This window comes from Phoxinus phoxinus (assembly GCF_949152265.1).
Source record: "Phoxinus phoxinus genome assembly, chromosome: 19".
NCBI classification, from domain to species: domain Eukaryota; kingdom Metazoa; phylum Chordata; class Actinopteri; order Cypriniformes; family Leuciscidae; genus Phoxinus; species Phoxinus phoxinus.
Window position 1 is genome coordinate 31,848,876 of NC_136894.1, and position 8,256 is coordinate 31,857,131.

Consider the following 8,256-nt stretch of genomic DNA (forward strand, 5'->3'; position numbering starts at 1 on the left):
TCCATTATCTTGTTTACCTGCACAACATTCCTTTGAAGGAGAACACCACATTTTTGGCTGTGATATAAAAGTTGTATGAGGCTGTGGAAACACTCGATTCCAGAGGTGTGGTATTCTGGACTAATTTTGTGCATGTCTTTGAGAAGACGTGGTGACAACAAAATTGCTGTGAATTTTGCACATGCTGCTGTGCCTAAACAAAATATATAAAAGTTGTTAATACAACAGTTGATGACAGTGTGGCCAGAATGCTTTTAATTCTATCACGTTAACACAATACATTTCTCAATACGGTTTTATAATTTGGATTAAGTTTGACTTATTGCAATGTTGGAGATAGTTCAATATAAATCTAGAGGGTAACGTGACTACAAAATAAAATACATTAGCATTACAGCTTATCTGTACTTACTTGGTTTAAGCCAGTGTCTTGTCTGATCACCAACCAGAGGCTCGTGGAGACAAGAAGGGAACAGGGTGTTTTCGTGGCTGTGGATGTTCTGAATGTGGTTTGCTACAGAGATCCACTTGGCCACTACCTCCTCCCCAGATGTTGATGTGGTCGCAGACCAATAAAGGTGATTGACCACACTCTTTCTCCACAGCCCCACGTCCAGCAGTCCCTTACCCTTACTAAGGGCATCCATTTTTTACCAAGCCCTGAACACAAAGAATAATAAAAACAATTAAGGTGGTGGACTAACATTCAGTATAGGCTATATTATAAAAATCAGTTTGCGACAAATCAACCTTTTTGTGGCATCTTAAAAAGTTCACTTTCTGCAATCTTCCCGTATAATTGTCTACCACTTTAACTGACAATTTTTCTGTTAGAAATACTGGTTCTCTTTTCGTTCAATTGAAAATACTGACCTTTTCCCATATGCCAAGGGTCGAAGAAGTGTATAATGTCCTTTTTTTGCTCCCTCATAAACTTCTGTACGCCTGTGTGACGGTCAGTCACCAAAGACTGGACCACAACACCTCTTTCCTCGAGAAGAGACAGGCTTCTTTCAAATCCCTCCTTCTCCATCCGTTGGCTGTTTCCAACTTCATTGCTCTGCAAACACAAACAAATACTTTAGATCAATGCACAGTATATAGTAATTCACATAACAAAATGTTTTCATTGTGTAGTTGTTTACCTGGACAAGTTGGATGTCTATGACCCTATTGGCTTTGAGGTCCATCATGGTGTAGCTGCCATATTTTGCTGAATGTCCTACAATTTAGTTATTTGCACTTCAGTCAACAAAGCCTGACAGCAGTCTATATTATATAATTAATGAGTTATTTATTACCAGGTGACTCAGCTCTCATGTCCCCACCAAGAGTCACAGCCCCAACAGCAATGGTATTTTCAATAATGTCATCCTGCTCAATCTTCCACTGCCAGTTTATGGTTGGGATAAGGAGCTTGGCCTGATGCTTGTGGAAGCACGGCTCAGAGATCCCCTGGATTTTGAAGGCATCCAAGAACTATAAAGAAAAAAAAACATCCTCATGTAATGTCCTGAGGGGTGTGCAAACATGACAGCGCTATGTTATTATCTCTCACCTTCGATATCTGGCAAAATGATGAGCCGGTGAACAGAACAGCTTCACAGAGCTGTAGGTTTCCCGCTGGTATATTGTTTACCATTGGCTGGCTCGACCAATCACTGGAGCACTCGCAGTACTCACAGTGCTGTTTGACACGGAGAAGTGTCCCAATGGTTGTTTGTGAAACAACTAAACTCCGGGTGCAGACAGGGCATCTTCATAAACAATGTACTTAGTCACTTTGTGGGGTAGTACTTCTTTGGAGACTCTGTAAAAGTAAAAACAAATTTAAATAAAAGCATAAATAATCATAATTTGGTTTATGTAATGTGTATGTATCAGTGCGTATTCACAAAATAGTGGTGTAAACACAAAACCTCTGTGTGTGTCCTTAAAAAAAATAGCCAAACTAATACTACATTTGATTTGGAGTGCCTTCTGCACTGTTTTGCACTTTTTACTGTCTATGGCATGGCACTACTGTAAATAAACTTTTATACTTGAAGCATTTTCTTTAGTTGACGTATAACAGGAGAAACTCGAAAAATTTGAATATCATGCAAAAGTAAAAGGTGAAATTAACATATTATATAGACTCATTACATGCAAAGTGAGATATTACAAGGCTTTATTTTTTATCATTTTGATGATTATGGCTTACAGCTTATGAAAACCTTTTCACAAAATTGTAATTTTGAATTTGGGGTTTCATAAGCTGTAATCCATAATATTTAAACATTAGGGATACTCAAAGTCTCTGCAGCTAGCGTACTTGAATTTTATTTATCTGCAACATTATGTTGTATAATTACAGTTTTGCACAATAAATGTTCTCACAACTACATACACCGTTTCTTCCTTTCTTTAAAAAAAAATACATTTAGCAGTTGTTTGGCTTTCCTTAGGGCCTGTGATATATATATATATATATCGTGATATATATCGTTATCGCAAGAGGCTGCAATGTATATCACAATATGGATTTTAGGCCATATCGCCCATCCCTAATGACAAACCATCAAAAATATTTAAAAACAAGTAATGGCTAAATTAGAACTGTAAAATATAACTGAAAAACCTAACGGGACTAAACGCATTACCTTGTACAGTTCATGGTGCTCTCACTTCCATCTTGATGGCAGCTGGAGTCATCAGTGGACACCTCACATCTTTTCCTCTTTATTGGTGTAGAGGTTGCCCCGACACACTCTGTGAAAGGCTCCATCAGTGTGCCTGTGTCACACGACACACTCCTGTTAGGCATTCTGGCCTGGGTGGCTGCACAAATTAATAATAGATTTATTATCAATAAGCAGCTAAAACACAAAACAAAATTATATAATCTTGACTATGATGAAACATACAAACGCTCTATAGTATTCAAAAATCACCTTTGCTTCTCCTCATGGGCGTCACGTTAGCCTGCACACCTGCAGATCTGGAGCTGACTGGTTCAGTCTGGCACCCAATTTCTCTGGTCATTGTATGCTAAAAAGACAATAATAATTGTTACAATTAGTCTTATATTCAGTCATTTTGAGGTCATATTTTCCAGGATTATTATTACTATTACGTTCAGTATATTTTGATGCTATGTGACAAAAAAAAACCAGCAAAACGCGCCGGCGCATTTGTCGACACCAGAGGGTTAACTTTAGCCTAATAGGAAGGAACATAAATTGTGATTAAACATATATGCTCACTCACATCATGACGCCGCTGCGGTGCTGGAGTCCGTGCGGGAAGAGCAGCGTTTGGCACTGCGTCGCTTTTCAGCGCGAGCTGTGTGGAGAAGCCCATCTCCACCTCCATTGCGTTGGAGAAGCAATCCCGCGTAAAATGCAGATTGCACACTCGAGCGATAGGCGGGAACTCACGGTCTTCCAGGCCAAGTGCATGCAACCACTGGCGCCTAATTTCCAGGTCTGGTGGAAAGTTATGCAGTCCAGCAGTGCTGTTGCAACCAGCAACACTACACCTACGTACCATCCTAACCACTATACTAAATACAGATAAAGCTAATGCTAAAAATCTACGCTATCCTAACTGATGCGATACTATGCTACTAACTAACTATGCTTCTAACAATACTAACAACACTAACAACTATGCTAATTAACTACCTAGGCTACACAAAATAATCTAAATAACTATATAAATGCTATGCTAACTAGATGCTAAAATACGCTATCCTGATCGTTTTCAATACTCGTAATTCCAATTTCCAACTCCTGACTCGCTACAGTGGTTTTGACGGAACCAGATGCTTTTATACCAGGGGCTGCCAAGGGCGTGGCAGAGTACCGTCACAGAGTACCCTACGTCAGAGAGTACCCCTACGTCACAGAGTACCTCTACGTCACAGAGTACCCCTACGTCACAGAGTACCCCTACGTCACAGAGCACCCCTACGTCACAGGGTACCCCTACGTCACAGAGTACCCCTACGTCAGAGAGTACCCCTACGTCACAGAGTACCCCTACGTCAGAGAGAACCCCTACGTCACAGAGTACCCCTACGTCATAGAGAACCCCTACGTCACAGAGTACCCCTACGTCACAGAGAGAACCCCTACGTCACAGAGTACCCTACGTCAGAGAGTACCCCTACGTCACAGAGTACCCCTACGTCAGAGAGAACCCCTACGTCACAGAGTACCCCTACGTCATAGAGAACCCCTACGTCACAGAGTACCCCTACGTCACAGAGAGAACCCCTACGTCACAGAGTACCCTACGTCAGAGAGTACCCCTACGTCACAGAGTACCCCTACGTCAGAGAGAACCCCTACGTCACAGAGTACCCCTACGTCAGAGAGTACCCCTACGTCACAGAGTACCCCTACGTCACAGAGTACCCCTACGTCAGAGAGTACCCTACGTCACAGAGTACCCCTACTTCAGGAGATTTCGTTTAACCTGAAGAGGGCAGCACTCATTCGTTTTTACACCATATATTTGAAAATTAAAACACTTTATACTCAAATGTTAAAAAAGTACTCGAATCAATGAACAGCATTTATGAAGCTCCATTCATACAGATCATTAACTAAAAAAAGTTGGTTTAGTGTTTAGTTACCCTTTAATATTCTCATTTTGTATAATTACATACGTGTCATCAGTTCATCTCTGTTGTATTAAATACTATTAAAATAATTTAACTCACTTTGTCTTCTGTTTGTGATCCGATGTGGATTCTTCCACCGTATAAGGTGGAAATATTGATACGCAATGCAAAAGACTGCGCGCTAATCATTACCATAGTAAACAGTAAACGCTTGAAGATACACATAGTAAAAAAACAGTGAAGGCTTGAAGAAATTAGACCAATCATAAAGGCTATCACAATTATGTTTTTTTTTTATCTGTCAGTAGCCTACGTCTCGTCTCTTTATACCGGACTATCATAAAATAAAGCAACTTTTTTTTCTTGTTTCTCTGACTGAAAATATAACTGTAGCCAAACGTTACTGGGAGTCGAGAGAGTGCTAAAGCTCCTCAGGTCGTATTTTTGCTGGCATATTTGTAGAAATTATAATTCTTTCTAAATGTGATATAAATATGTCCTGTAACTACCAAATAAACAGAAACAGACGCTAAGTCCGCTTTCTTTTGTGAAATAGACCTAGCGGTATAGCCTAATTTCTTTCTGTGTGACTAATGTGCAATTTTGACAAATTATTTCATTATGATCAATGTATCACTTTTTATTGTAAACCTGTGGTAAAACATTGATACTTGGGTTTTAAATATTCAAGTAAACAACAAAAATGCCAGCAAACGGTCGCTTTTATCATGTTTGTTTTGCGATGCACGCTGTTTCCAGTGATTTCTTTCTGATTAGTTTTCTGATAAAACTCGTATTTGTTGGTGAAATGATGGGTTAGTGTGACGTTATTCCAGAGAGGTGTGTTACGGGCGTGTTTTAGTGAAGCGCTGTGGAGCTGCTGGCCCGACAGTGGAAACGCAGGCCCGGTGCTACTGGCCCGAGGCTATTAGCCCGGCACGGCCTGTTTAAAGCCCTGGCTCGCACTGGCCCGACAGTGGACACTACTGTGTATATAGAACTTGATGTGCTACTTAAATGATTTCTGCATTATTTTTTATTAATTTAATGTTGTTTTTATTAACATTTTTCGGTAACGCTTTAGATTACAGCCCGGAAAGTACTGCGTAATTAAAATGAAATTATAGTGTAACTTTCGGTTATTACAGAGTACCTATAAAGTATTTACGTGTAAGTATAGGGGAACAATATGTAAAGTCTTGGGAATAAAGGGGTAACAACCAGGAAAATAACAAATTATTTAGACAAATTATTTATACTGTAAGTATTTTAGAACTACGGGGTACTTATATATATACAATCATACTTTTGGGAGCAATTTAGCGAGTACACTGCACCTTTTTGTAATAATAGTGTATACAAATACATAAAGGCTTTTTTCAAATTACGGGGTACATATCAGTGCATTTTTAAAGTAGGCTAATTTGTTATTATTGCAAAGGTGCACTGATTAAGTTGTTTCAAGGCAAGTAAAACTATTGCAACTTTTTTTTTAAATGCTGGGGAAATATACTCTTGTTTCATGTTGTTACAGTGTAAGTATGACATTGCGGGCTGTAAATTAAAGTGGTGCTTCTTACCCTCTTGTTTCATGTAGTTACAGGGTAAGTACAATAAAAGCACATGTATAATCTGATATCACTTGGAAAACTTTATTTGAAAAACAACTTATTTCAAAACAGATTTACAACATATTACACTTCTTATTCTTTATTCATTTTTTAAAAATGAACTTTTCATTTCAAATACTAAAGTCCTGACAGAAAGTAGCCTATGTTTTTGTCCTTTTTTGTTTCTCTTTCATAGCTTCCTCCTCTTGTTCCTCTTCTTCTTTTTCTATCATTCCATTGATTAGCCTAATCTTAAGAAGGAGTCTTTTGCTATTCTGTTTTATTAAAATAAAATACAGTAGGCCTACACCCAGAAATGTTCTCATAATTTACTCATCTTTTCGCTACCGACCAACTGTCACCAGCGAGTGCATGAGAGTCGGCTTGGCTTCGCGTTTGGTGAAGCTTCAAGCGTTCATTGCGTTCTCGCGGGAGTTTGATCTGAAACTAGCGCGAGAACTGGCGTCTGTTCTTCTGTATTTTTTGTTTTTCATTATTATTATCTGTTATTGTTTGTATTTTGTTGTAAGCATTAATAAAAACATCAAAAAAAGAGTCGACATTCGGTTTCTCGGCGCGCTTACGTCACGGTCACGCTTTAAGTTGTCAAGCGTGAACTCAACCCTCTCATGCACGCGCAGGTGACAGCTGGTCGGAAGCGATAGTCTACACTACAGTTTAAACATTTAAACTATTTGGTATTTTTCTTACAAACACTTATCGTCTCACTTCAGAAGACATTGATTAATCCATTGGGGTCGTATGGATTACTGTAGTTATTGCTGTATGTGCTGTTTGATGTCAACTTTTAGGAACACATGGGCTTGCATTATGCATTCACAGAGATTATTTATTTTTCTAAAAACTTTTGTTTGTGTTCACCTGAAGAAGGAAATTCGTATACATCTCGGATGACATGAGGGTAAAAGATGAGTAAATGGTGAGGACATTTCTGTACTGTATTTTCTTTAACATATTTTGTACATGTATTTTCTGTAACACATAATACAGAATAGCAAGAGGGATATTCCTTCTTAAGATTCATCAGTGTAAAGAAAGAAAAAGAAGAAGAGGAACAAGAGGAGGAGGAAACCAAGCAAGAGAAAGTGTTGTAAATCCGTTTTAAAATAAGTTGTTTTTCAAATAAAGTTTTCCATCAGATTGTGTGTATACATGTGTTTTTATTGTACTTACACTGTAACTACATGAAACAAGAGGGTAAGAAGCACCACTTTAATTTACGGCCCGCAATGTCATACTTACACTTTAACTACATGAAACAAGAGAATATTTCCCCAGCCAAGTATACTTTATAAATGCACTGGTAATTTAAAAAAAGCCTTTATGTATTTGTATACACTATTATTGTTACAAAAAGGTGCAGTGTACTCGCTAAATTGCTCCCAAAAGTACGATTGTATTATAAGTACCCCGTAGTTCTAAAATACTTACAGTATAAATAATTTGCCTAAATAATTAGTTTTTTCCCCCCCTGGTTGTTACCCCTTTATTCCAAAACGTTACATATTGTTCCCCTATACTTACACATAAGTACTTTATAGGTACACTGTAATTACCGAAAGGTACACTGCAATTTCATTTTAATTACGCAGTACTTTCCGGGCTGTAATCTAAAGCGTTACCCATTTTTCTTCAAATGGGTAAATACTCTAGTTTTGATATACAGATCCCAGATGTTATGTTATTCTTTTAGCACTTAAAGGGCTGTATGGAGTTTTTCTACTAAAATGAATAAATTTTTTATTGCCTGTGTGTGAAGGGGTTGTAATCTCACATTAAAATGATCCTTGGCGGGTTTTGCTATTACCTCTGAAAACAAGTATTCCTATTTGATGCTCACATACTACTGGCGAAATCCAGTGGCGTGACTGAGACCTGCACGCGCTGCCGAGCCTCTCGCCTCTCGCCTCGTCTACTGACTGCACTCAACAGCGACGACACTGCAACTTTATGACATAGAGTCTGCTAACACTAAGAAACTATCTGCTCCCAGCATGACATAGACTCCAACACAGA

The 8,256-nt window shown here is 38.6% G+C and overlaps 1 protein-coding gene across 1 annotated transcript in view; it reads left to right on the top strand.

Moving 5' to 3' along the window:
* Positions 1-8,256, top strand: part of LOC306987185 (uncharacterized protein) — a 142,491-nt gene that overhangs the window by 61,052 nt on the left and 73,183 nt on the right. The window lies entirely within an intron of this gene.